The sequence below is a fragment of the Microtus ochrogaster genome, chromosome 5, assembly GCF_000317375.1.
Source record: "Microtus ochrogaster isolate Prairie Vole_2 chromosome 5, MicOch1.0, whole genome shotgun sequence".
In the NCBI taxonomy this organism is placed as follows: Eukaryota; Metazoa; Chordata; class Mammalia; order Rodentia; family Cricetidae; genus Microtus; species Microtus ochrogaster.
In genome coordinates, this window is record NC_022012.1 from 63,442,210 (window position 1) to 63,455,064 (window position 12,855).

Genomic DNA, 12,855 nt, shown 5'->3' on the forward strand with positions numbered 1-12,855 from the left:
AAATCATTTACTATTTAGCTACTTAGCTGAACAGTTTTAATCACTGATTTGATCATGTACTGACACTCATGACTCTACTGAGGCTAGATTGACCAAGATGGTATTTAGCAAGCACAGCTCTCCTCTGTTGTTTCCTTCAGCAGTATAACCGGTGACTGTTGGATGGTGCAGCAGGATTCCTGGTGACTAAGACCAAATACACAGGCATTTATCAAGAATCTCTTCCTTTCATACTGTAAATATGCCAGTGAACAAAGCAAGATACATGCCAACCTCAGAATGACTGTGGGAACAGACTACAAAATGATGTGGGTTGTCAAGATGGACTCAACAGGGTTTATTGATTTTATATAGGATTTAAGTTGGTCTGTGCCTGAAGTATATCTTTCCTTTGATTTATTTTTCTCTCCCCTTGGACTTAACAAATCTGCTGATTAACTTCTAATGATAAGATGAAAATTAAATTTCTTTTAAAGTTAATCTTTAATGTAAGGAAAAGAAAACTGAAATTTAAGGCTTGGGCTTAGTTAGGGTTGGGTACTCTGACAACATTCTCTTAAGATGTTCGAACTGTTTTGTGAAAACAGCTCATAGGACATCCCAGAGGTCCTTGAACTTCAGCTCATGTGTGTTCTGTCTGCTGTCATTCCCTTCTCACCATTGACAGTCAGTTTCCAGAGAGTGAACTGTCTCTCCCTGGTGACCCAGCGTTGCACCAGTCTAGTGCAAAGAGGTTGCCTGTGCTGTTTTCCTTTTTCTCCTGCATACTGATCAGTGCCCTAGATCTGACGAGGCTGTTGTAACTGGGTGGCACTGCTCAGTCTTATCTCTTACTCATGCTCTACAGCCAACTCTATTCAGTATTAGAGCTCACATTTTAATCCTCTCATCTCTTTTTGAAAAACTATTGAGTTTCTATCTCAAGTAACCATTTTTTTTTTTGGAAAACATTACATAATGCTAATGTGGAATAGTCGATTTACAATGTCATTTGTGCTGCTTAGTAAGATGCCCCATCTGAACTAGAGTAGTTTGGATGTTGAATCTCCCTTTCTTGTCGTACAGAATTATTGGCCTCTGTAGAAAATGAAGGCTTTGTGTCTTCCCAGACTCCAGTAGGCATTTCCCACCTACATGACTGCTACATATTCCTGCATAGTTGATACTTATATTGTGGCAGTATCCCACTTCAATCTGCACATTCCACTCCGCTAATGAAGAAGAATATAAAAACTGCTCTTGATACTTTGGTGAGTTAATCCTAAATGCCTCGTACATCACTTTCACTTTGACTAATCTGCAATGGAAGCTGGGTAACACAGTTCACTTCTGTGCCTGGTAGGAAGGAATATGAATTTGGTATATATTTAACCTATCTCTGCCACTGTAGCTCCAACAAAATATATAAAGCTATGACTCCCTAATACTGATCCAATTCATTTATCATTATCCTGGGAAGCACAAATTCATGTTTCAACATGTCTGTCACATATGCCAGAATACAAAGCATAAAGCAAAGGATTATGGGTACTAGTCTATTTGAAATCAATTTTGAAGAACAGGAGTCAATATTTTGCACAGATATAGATAGATAGATAGATAGATAGATAGATAGATAGATAGATAGATAGATAGATATAGTATTCTTCTAATTCATTGAACTAAAGCTTGCTTCTTTGGGATCATTCTACAATGCTTTGTAAATATACGATGAGACTATGACATCTTGTTCACTAGAGCAGAATATTTCATTGCATGGATATAGGGATGGTGAAAATTGACCCCACAGACTTACATCGCCTAACCAATTAACTTTACCTTGTTATAGAGTGCCCACTTTCCATTACTAGTACTTATTCTTCCACACACCACTCCCCATCACTTCGATGTTTACCAATTTCAGTATTTGTACTTTCAAATCATTGACCTCTAGAAATGAACCTAGAAGTAAGACTTACTTCTAGACACTTTTTCCAGACAAAGCTAACTTGATTACCATGCACGTACTGCCTGCAGACAGGGTTTTTCTTCCACACGGTTCTCTAGAGCCGCCTCTATTTTTGCAATGTGTGGAAGATGTCCATGAACAGTAATCACTGGCATACTGCTACACTCAACTTGAGTCACTTTTCTAGCTGATCTAATAGTATCCAATAGGAGATGTATTTCAAATGACAAGCAGGCCCTTTGTGTGCCATGACCTTGTTCCACAACACAAGAGATGTACCCTGTAGTTACACTAGGGGAGCTTATCAGAGACTGTACACTGCACTGAAAAAGAGATTCAGTGTATCAAGTGACAATTATTATTATCCTAAACACACTATTTTAAAACTATTGTTTGGGCTTTAAATTTAAAACGAGTCTAGCAATTGGGCTTCCAGGGTTTTGTTTTTGGATTTTTCTCATACTTTACAAAGACCATACACATCTTTAAGATTTTCTGTTAAGTGTCCACAGAAGGTCCCCCAATTTTATTTGGAATAATTATTCTGTTATAATGAAGACCCTGATAGCCACAAACACAGCTCCAAGCCTAAGGGAATTAACTGACATTGAATTTTTGGTTCTTCAACTTGAAACATCCTCAGAAATATCAACAGAATTTCTTATATAAAACCAATCTCACCCAGATAAATCTTATTGTAGCCAAGTTTAGGAGCCACTGCTCTTACCCTCATGTGGAAAAAATCAGTCTGCACTGTTCAGTCTGAGAACCTCTCTCACACTCACTTACAACTCTGAGAATAAGACAGGTCTGTGTGGGTAAAGACAAGGCTGCTAAGAACAAACCCATCAGTTCCTCAGGAGGCAGATTTTGCCCAGTCCTCCCAGACAGCTGTGGATACACAATAGCCCCTCTCAACAAACCAGGAAAGGATGAATCACTACACCCATAGAAGAGGGAGCAAAGTAATATATACTGTTCCTAGGCAGCAGCCCTGTCCTTGAAGGCAATCAGTGTTCTTTCCCTTGTTAGAATTCTTCTAATTATGTTTCCAATTAAAAGCTTCAATCTTTCTTTTTTTAGAAAGCTATGGTTTTCATTAGTATTTTTTTAGAAACCAGATAATATTAAAGAGAATTTTTTGTAGAGTCAGCAAAGATGTAAGCATCTACAGGATTCAGATTATGAGCTACATACACCTTCATTTACATTTTGGAGAATTTCCAACATCACTACTTACCTCAATGACAGTTGAGGTAGTGGCATTTAATGAAGGACATGCCATACAATACTTAACTCATGACATCTACCAGGTAAAAACACTTTATTAGCAAATCTTATCCTATGAATATAAATTGATTTTTCCTCATGGTTAAAAAAAATGGCTCTTGGTCTGTACTTACAGATAGAGTTAACTGGATCCTTCTAGCAAATGAGAGTAAGTTCCTTTGAATAAATGACAGCATAAATGGGAAAGGCTACGTAAGTATAGGGATCTCTGTCTCTGGGAATCATATTTATTGATTGCCCTACACTTATGTCAGGAAGAAAGGTCTTACTTTACAGACTGTAGAGATTCTAGAGTTTACCTCAATCTTTTACATTTCATCTTAAGGCTGAGTTTTTCAGTTCAGATTTTAAGCAGAAGAACCAGGAGCTAACAAGCGCTGCTGCAGCCGCTCACTGGAACACAAACATTGGCTATCTTTGCTTCCTAACACTGCTCTTGCATGCTGATCTACTTTTCTAAGTTCTAAGTAGTAGGTGTCTATTTCAAGTCAATACTTGAGATCATGTCAGTACTGAAAATAAGCCACTATGCTAAAGCAGTTATGTTTTTAAAAGTGTACATCACCTAAGCTGCCTATGTTTTGACTGTATCTACCTGAAAAGATAGAAATGGAAGAAAATTGTTTTCAATATTTCTACAGCAAGCTTACTTTCATGAAATATTGGGTGCTTATGTGTTAAGTGGATACACAGTCTTAAGAAAAGACCATTCTGGCCATTCCATACTCTAGCATTTAGTTTCATTTTATAACCTCATTTCTTCATAGCCATAGACATCATAAACGTGATAAATAAATGGTTTTTATTTATCATGTGTGTCAGCATTCAACAGACAGAAGATTTATTTTTGCCTGACAGTATTTGTCCGCCTCTTTCTCAGTGAAGGTCTGGCTCCAGAAAACCATTTCATCGGTCTTTGCATTCATAGTCAGTCTTTTAAACCCAGCCATGGATGTGGGATGGTGTGTAGAACATCACTGCACATTTGTCCGTACTCATACAAATTTACTCTCTTTAAGAACAATAAAGTCTGTGAAGATGAATTAATACAGGGTCAAACTTATCTTTTAAAATATTTGTCTTAAGTTTTAGTGTCATGAAATCACTGTCTCACTGAGAAGGAGGATTATACACTAGAAATAAAACGAGGAGCAAAGTGAACTGTGAAAGACATTCCAATTTTATCTGTCTGTCTTTCTTCTCTCCTCTCACACACACGCATACGCAGAACACACACGCATGCGCACAGACACGCATGCACACACACAACCATTTCTTATAGCCAAATCATAAGGCAGTGGTCCAGGAACTTTATGTTAAGTTCTGTCTTTAAATAAACCTCTTGAACGAGCCAAAACCACTGACTTTTTCTTGGTGTCTACACAAAACTCTAATTCAAGTTTAGTTTCCTTCAAATTCAATCCAGGTGCTAAAACAGTCTTCTGGTTTTCAAGGAACAGTCAACAGACTTTCTCCAGTCTATATTCATATTTATTATGCAGTTGCTAAGCATTCAAATATGTTGTATTTTCTGGATTAAAGTGGCTCCATGGTGAATTTGTAGGTCATGAAATTCATAGACACTCGCTTATAAATTTGTTTTTCCCTTTAGAACTCTGTGATTGTTCCTCTAGGATCTTGTTTTCATTGTCTGAAAAGGCTATTGTGTTTTTTAGAGATCAAGCACATATATTTTAAGTTAGCAATAAAAAGAATAATAAAAACAAACACACCATTTCTTTAAAATGAATTCAGTTACAAATCGATGTAGAAATGTATAACCATGGTAAATTCTGTAAGTTTTGCCTTTAATATACGTTAATTTAAAGACTTAGAATTCCAAATGTTTTTTAGGGCTTGGATCTCGGGAGAAAACTGGTGTTTTTATATTTGATTTGCTTTCAAACATATAATATAAACAGAGAACCTTCTTCTACTTGCTTTCTTTTCAGGCCAACTCTTAAATGTGGATTAGAAAACATGATCAACATAAACCTAAAGGTTTACTGTCATGTTTGAAAATTAATAGAGTTTAGTGCAGAGTGTGGCTTTGGAGAGGCAACCCAACACAAGCAAGTATCTACTGGGCATGATTGTCATCATCTCTAAGCCAGAATGCTGTCACAAAAAAATTGTAGAGATGATTCATGGGAAGTATCTGAAACTCAGTGAACAGTGACTAGGTGTAAACTTGAGAAATATGGAAAATCACAGAAATCCACAGCCTTGGCATTGTCACAGTGATGTTGTAGGCTGATGATAATTTCTACAAACTCTAAGAAGTGGCTTCTTAAATGCAGTGTTACAGTTGAGCAACTGTATGGCATGTGTTCAACTAAGACTAAACAGAAATACATTTATTATGTATGAAATTATATTTTAAAGTGTTAGTTCTTTCTGAGGCAAGGTGAATAGTGAACACTGAATCACTGTTCACTGAGTTCCAGATACCTCCCTACTAAATCTCCTTAAGAAAAGCCCAGAGAGGCTTCATACTCTAAGAAAACCTTCTGCCTCAGTCTCTCTAGTGTTTGCCTCTAAGTCCAGCTTTATATTTTCTTAAATTATTTAAAATATTTTTCTAAATTACTTTTATACTTTCCCCTCACAATTTTATACATGAATACGAAGTTTTTCCACCATATCCATCCTTTTCTTCCTTCCCCAACTCCTTCTTCATCTTCATTCAAGAATTCGGCAGCAACAGAGCTGCTGTCACCTTTTCCTTCCTGGTAGTAGCCAGCATAGCACCTTCATTCATCAGTTTATGAACATCATATCTTCTTCTGTTTCCTACATATGATGAACAGAGCATCAGTGAACATGGGCAAGCAAGTATCTCTATAGTAGACTGCAGAATCCTTAGGGTATATGCTCAGGAATGGTATAAACTGGGTCTTGTGGAAGATCTGTTGTTACCTTTCTAAAGAATCTCTATGCCGATTTACATATCAGATCCACCAGTTTGCATCCTCCCTCCAGCAGTGACTGAACATTCTCCATTCTCTGTGTCTTCCATGGCGTTTAAAGTATTTGTTGTCATTGGTCTTAATCTCAGCCAATTTGATGCAGGCAAAATTAAATTTCAATGGAGTTGTAGTTTGCAATTCAGTGACTGCTAAAAGCATGGGATAGTTTTTTAGGTCAGTATGTTTGGAGACTGTTATTGTGTGTCCTTAAGTCTGGGTCTCTGTTTTGTTCCATTGGCCTCCAGGTTTGTTCTGTTTATTTGCCAGTGTAATGCTGTTTTTATTACTCTGGTTCTGTAGCATTTCTGAGATGCAGTATGACTGACCTGACAGCATTATTCACAGAACTACTTGTACCAATCTATGAACATTGAGACATCTTTCAGTCCTCTAGTGTCTTTCCAAATGCAGAAGTCTTTCACTTCCTTATTTACATATTTTAGTGTTTTAGAGGCTCGTGTAAATGGCACTAATTCCACGTTTTCCTTCTCGGCATGGTTGTTACTTCTATATAGGAAAGTGACTTGCTTTTATAAGTGAATTTGGTATCCTGTGACTTTGCAGCTACAGCTGAGTGAGGACGCCTCTCTTAGACGACAGCACCTCTTTGCTTCCTCTTTGTACCCTTTTTCTTATTTTGTCTTATGACTCTAGCTAGGGTTTCAAGTGCTGTATTGAAAAGGAGTGGGAATAGTGGACAACCTATTCTTATTCTAATGGAGTTTCTTCCAGTTTTCACCATTTAGGGTGATGTTGGCGGTGGGTTTTTTCTTTAATATATAGTATTAACTTTACATTTATTGATTTGCTTAAGTTAAACCATTCCTTCATCTCAGAATAAAGTCAGCATGATTGGAGTAGGTGACTGTGTTTATTAGTTTGTCAACTTGACACAAACTAGAGTCGTTTGGAAAGATGGGACCTTAACTCAGAAGATGCCTCCATCAGATTGGTTTGTAAGCAAGTCTGTGGGCAGTGTCTGGATTAATAATTGATTCAAGAGGGTCCAGCCCACTATAGGCAGATTATTGGCTTGTATGAAAACAAAGTTGAGTGATCCACTGGAAACAAACCAGTAAGCAGACTTCCTCCATGGCCTCTGCTTCAGGTTTTTCTCTAGGTTCGTACATTAAGTTCCTGCCCTGACTTCCCCTCGTAATAGACTGTAAGACATAACGTAAACTAAAGATTTTTCTCCTCTGATTACTTCTGGTCATGGTTTTCATCGCAGCAATATGAAAGCAAACCAAAACAATGAACTTTTTTGTTTTATTCTTTTTTTGTAATTGATTTTTATTGAACTCTACATTTTCCTCTGCTCCCCTCCATGCCTCTCCCCTCTCCTTCAACCTTCTCTCAAGGTCCCCATGCTCCCAATTTACTCAGGAGCTCTTGTCTTTTTCTACTTCCCATGTAGATTAGATCTATGTATGTCTTTCTTGGTGTCCTCATTGTTTTCTAGGTTCTCTGATTGTGATTTGTGGGCTGGTTTTCTTTGCTTTATGTTTAAAAACCACTTATGAGTGAGTACATGTGATAATTGTCTTTCTGGGTCTGGGTCACCTCACTCAAAATGATGTGTTCTAGCTCCATCTATTTTCCTGAAAAATTCAAGATGCTGTTATTTTTTTTTCTGCTGTGTAGTACTCCATTGCATAAATGTACCACATTTTCCTTATTCATTCTTCTGTCGCAGGGCATTTAGGTTGTTTCCAGGTTCAGGCCATGAGAAACAATGCTGCCATGAGCATAGTTGAGCACATGTCCTTGTGGCACTATAGAGCATTCTTTGAATATCTATCCAAAAGTGGTATTACTGGGTCCTGAGAAAGGTCGTTTCCTAATTTTCTGAGAAATTGCCACACTAACATCCAAAGGGGCTTTACCAGCTTGCATTTCCACCAGGAATTCAGGAGTGTTCCCCTTTCCCCACAACCTCTCCACCATAAGTTGTCATCTATGTTTTTTACCTTGGCCATTCTTATAGGTATAAAATGGAATCTCAGAGTTGTTTTAGTTTGCATTTCTCTGATGACTAAAGATGTTTTATTCTTATATTCAGTAATAGGCTTTTGATTTTTAGGCCACCAACCAGCTCCCCAGTTATGACACATAGACTTGTTCTTAGTTATGAATGCTCAGCCTTATCACATGCTTGTTGCACTAGCTCTTATAACTTAATCTGTTTCTCTTTATGTACATTCTTCCTTGGGACTTTTTAGCCTTTCTTTCTGTGTATTTTACTTTCACTGCTTCTCATGTCTGGCTGGCTCGCAGCTGCCTAGCTTCCGACTCCAGGCACATTCCTCTTTCTCCCTTGTTCTCTCCTCCTTCTTCTTCTCTCAAGAAAAGATTTCTTCCACCAATTATTTTCTCTGCCCATCAGCCCTTCCTATCCTTCTCCTCCCTAGCTACTGGCCATTCAGCTTTTTATTAGACCAATCAGATGCCTTAGGCAGGTAAGATGAAACAAATGCAACACATCTTTACATAATTAAACAAATGCAGAATAAACAAATGTAACACATCTTTACATAATTAACAAAAACAGCAAAAGCACATATACGCAGCTTTACACAGTTAAAGTAATATTCAGTAACATAAAAAAAATGAAACACATCTTTACATAGTTAATATTCTGCAACCCATTTAGTACTTTTTTTAAAAAAAAACTGTTGCAAAAATATTCACCTTGGACTTTTCTGTAGTCTGGAAGCTTTTTATTACTGTTTCTATGTTTTCATTTGTTATGGTCTGTTTAAGATGTTAATATGCTCTTGGCTTAATTTTGACGATTTAGAAATATCAAGAATCCCCATGATTTCTTTTAGGCTTTTTAACTTAAGTATATGTTTTCAAATCCCTTACCAATCTATAATTTTATCAATTTGAATCTTTTCTTTCTTTGTTTTGATTAATTTGGCTAAAGGCTATCAATCTTGTTTATCTTTTCACAGAACTAGCTTTCAATTTCATTGATTCTTTGAATTGTTTTTACTTTTGTTTCTACTTCATTGATTGTTTTTTTGCCTTAGTTTTGTTTCTCCTACTTCTGGATTCGACTTGGGTTTATTGCTGATTTTCTAAGCTCCTGAGGTGTATCTTTGAGGTATTTATATGTGCTCTGTTTGAGTTTTTAATATTGGTACTTAGTATAGTAAAGTTCCGTGGTGGAACCATTTCAGTGTGTCCTGGTATAGGAGGTCCTTCTGACTATGTGTTGCTTTCATTGGTTGAATAAAGAAACTGCCTTGGCCTTTTGATAGGGCAGAACTTAGATAGGCGGGGAAGACAGAGCTGGATTCTGGGAAGAAGAAGGCAGTGTGACAGATGCCATGGTTCTCCTGCCCCACACAGATGCTGGTTAGAATCTTTCCCTGTAAGCTACAACCTCATGGTGTTACACAGATTGGTAGAAATGGATTACATCAGGATGTGACAATTGGCCAAGAATAGGCTAGATATAATGAGCCAGGCAGTAATTTAATTAATACAATTTCTGTGTGGTTATTTTGGGGATTAAGTTAGCTAGGCGGCAGGCGGCTCCCCCTACCACAGTGTCCCATGGGTTCAGGTCTCTTGAATTTTATTTTCATTTATTTCCAGGAATTAATTTTTCTCCTTTTTGATTTTTTTATTCATCTTTCTTTAGTGTGTTATTTAATCTCCATGAGTTTGTGTAATTTCTTATATTTTGGTTGTGAGCCTAGCCTTTAATGACTGAACCATCTCTCCAGCCCAGAGTTTGTATAATTTCTAAATATTTTTTGCTATTGATTTTGAGCTAATTGAGTCATGGTTTGGGAAGATACACTTGGAGTTACCTCAATTTCCTCTATTTTCTGAAATTGTTTTGTATTCCAGTATGAGAGCTATTTTATAAAAATTTCTATGGGCTCCTGAGAGGAATATTCAATGTGTGATATTTAGATATCTGTCAGTTTCATTTGACCTATGATATCTTTTAACTCTATATTCAATGCATACATGTTTAGGCTTGTAATGTCTTCTTGGTTGATCATTCCCACAATCAAAATGAAGTCTCTTTCAGTGTTGGTTAAAGAGAGAATCTAAATTGAAAAAGTACCTTCATAGAATTAGCCTGTAGGCAAGCATTTAAGGCATTTCATTGATTGATAATTGATGTGGCAGAATCCAGATCACTGTGGTTGGTGCCACCCCTGGTCAGGTGGTTCTGGGAAGGATGAGGAAGTCTGAGTAAGCCTTGAGTGATCAAGCACTCATTATTCAGTATTCCGCCATTGCCTCTGCATTGGTTACTGCATCCAGGTTCCTGCCTTAAGTTAAGTTCCAGCCCTGCTAGCCTCTGATGATGGACTGTCATATAGAATGTGATTAAAAGTGTTAGGGAAATAAACTGTGCATGATATAACCTTCCCATTGTAAAATTGGGCTTGGATAAGAAGTGCTCCTGTATTCTATCTAATATTACATGTTTGCACACCCAAAATACAACCTGAGAGATTTGAGTATCCCATAATTGCAATGGTAACTCTTGCAGCTTGATAAGGTCCTACGGTGCTGGCAGCTATCATCTGTATTGGAGCTCGACAAAAAACAAACAGCCAAGAGCATTTCCTTCTAAAGACTAGATCAAATTTTAAGAAAATTACATCATTTCTTTCTTTGACTGCATAAAAATACTCATTCTTTCAGGTAACTGAATTGAAATTTGGAGTAAAATGAGTGTTCTCTACTGTAGATTATCTTTTATTGCTTTGTTTTTAAAACTATGAAAATTATTGTAAGTATTTTGCTCTATCTCCTAATAGCATATGTTTGTTTGTTTATATTATATGTTTAAATCTATATTACATACTTTTTTATAATAAGCAGTAAAATGGACAGTGGTGATACAGACCTCTCATCCTAGTACTCGGGAGGCAGAAGCTGGCGAATCTTTGTGAGTTTAAGGTCAGTCTGGCCTACAGAACTAGTTCTAGAACAACCAAGGCTACTCAAGAACCACTGTCTTTGGGGACAAGAAGGAAAGGAAGGAAGGAAGGAAGGAAGGAAGGAAGGAAGGAAGGAAGGAAGGAAGGAAGGAAGGAAGGAAGGAAGGAAGGAAGAAAAAAGACAGTTATTTACATCTAAATTTACTTGGAAAATGGAGTAAAGGTTTGCCATCATGTTCACGAGGGGTGTACCCACCCACTGAGACAGTGGGGCTGATCTATTGGGAGCTCACCAAGGCCAGCTGGACTGTGACTGAAAAAGCATGGGATAAAACCGGACTCTCTGAACATGGCGAGCAATGAGGGGTTTTGATCCTACTTCATGTTCTGGCTTTGTGGGAGCCTAGCCAGTTTGGATGTTCACCTTCCTAGATATGGACGGAGGGGGGAGGACCTTGGACTTTCCACAGGGCAGGGAACCCTGACTGCTCTTTGGACTGGAGAGGGAGGGGGAGAGGAGTGGGAGGAGGGGGAGAAGGGTGGGAGGAGGGGGAGGGAAATGGGAGGCTGGGAGGAGGAGGAACCTTTTTTTTTCTTTTTCTCAATAAAAAATTTTAAAAAAAAGGTTTGCCATCAGCAAACCCAGTAAGTTTGCCATTATATTCCACTATTGCCAGATTTTGCTGTCTATGTTTGTGGATTTAAATCAATGTGAACATGCCTCTTTGTTTTTTTTTTTATTTTGAAAGTACATGCATAGAAGGCATGTTTTGAGAAACTAGAATCCAGGTTGCATAGAGACCCTGCATCTCCTTACCTCTGAATTTTGACTACGAGTGACAACATGCTAGCTTGTTTTTTAGTTTTGTTAAAAAACATCCAAACAGATACTCTAAGGAATTATCTGGCACATTTTATTTGAGGTTCTTTCAAAATTCAAAGTTCTCTCCAGAGAAGATAGATGGAAAAGATAGCCCAAAGACACGTCGATTCCAGTTTGGAAAAATGCTGGCTTTATTTTTGCCACTAAGTTTTTTTGCACACAAACGTTACCAATCAGATCCAGCTGGTTCACATTTTGTCTGCAGACCTGAAACCCAGTGAATTTGGCTTGGCTTCTTATTTTTTCAGAAAAGGTTTCACACGGCTCAAATCTGGAAATACTGAAATATACAAACCCTCAACAGGAACAACAGGAGAACATCTGTCTCCAACCTTCACTTTTTCCCAACTCTGCTCTTAAAGGCTTAGGTGTTTTTAGGGGAGAAGGAAAAGTCTGCCACCGAGCATGAACTGATGCATGAATCATCCATGACTACCTTGGCTGTGTGGTTTTGCCAAAAAATAAAGATTAAAGAGTTGCCACTGATGAGTGAGACAGCTCACATGTTGGCATCACTATAGAGGACAGAAACATTTAAGATCACGGAGGGAAATAAGGAAAATACAAAACAATATTGTTACAATTTGAACAATTACAGTCTTTATTATGTGAAGGCATTGTGTTATCTTTTCCATTTTCCAGCCTATGCTTTCATTGGCTTCATCCAGTCCCCTTATTGCCTATAATTGTGAGTGGAATTCATGCCAAGTCTGCATAAAACAAGCAATCTTTGCTCTATGCTTTCTGTGCATCAAGGTTGTGTATGTGAAGTCATAAAAGTCATTTATTATGAGCGAGTGTATTCCTGGCTTAAAAGCCAAGTATTCACATGACAGCAACAAAATACTA

The 12,855-nt window shown here is 37.6% G+C and overlaps 1 protein-coding gene across 1 annotated transcript in view; it reads left to right on the forward strand.

The window, feature by feature from the left end:
* Gfral (GDNF family receptor alpha like) overlaps positions 1–12,855 on the forward strand; it is a 51,644-nt gene that overhangs the window by 27,362 nt on the left and 11,427 nt on the right. The window lies entirely within an intron of this gene.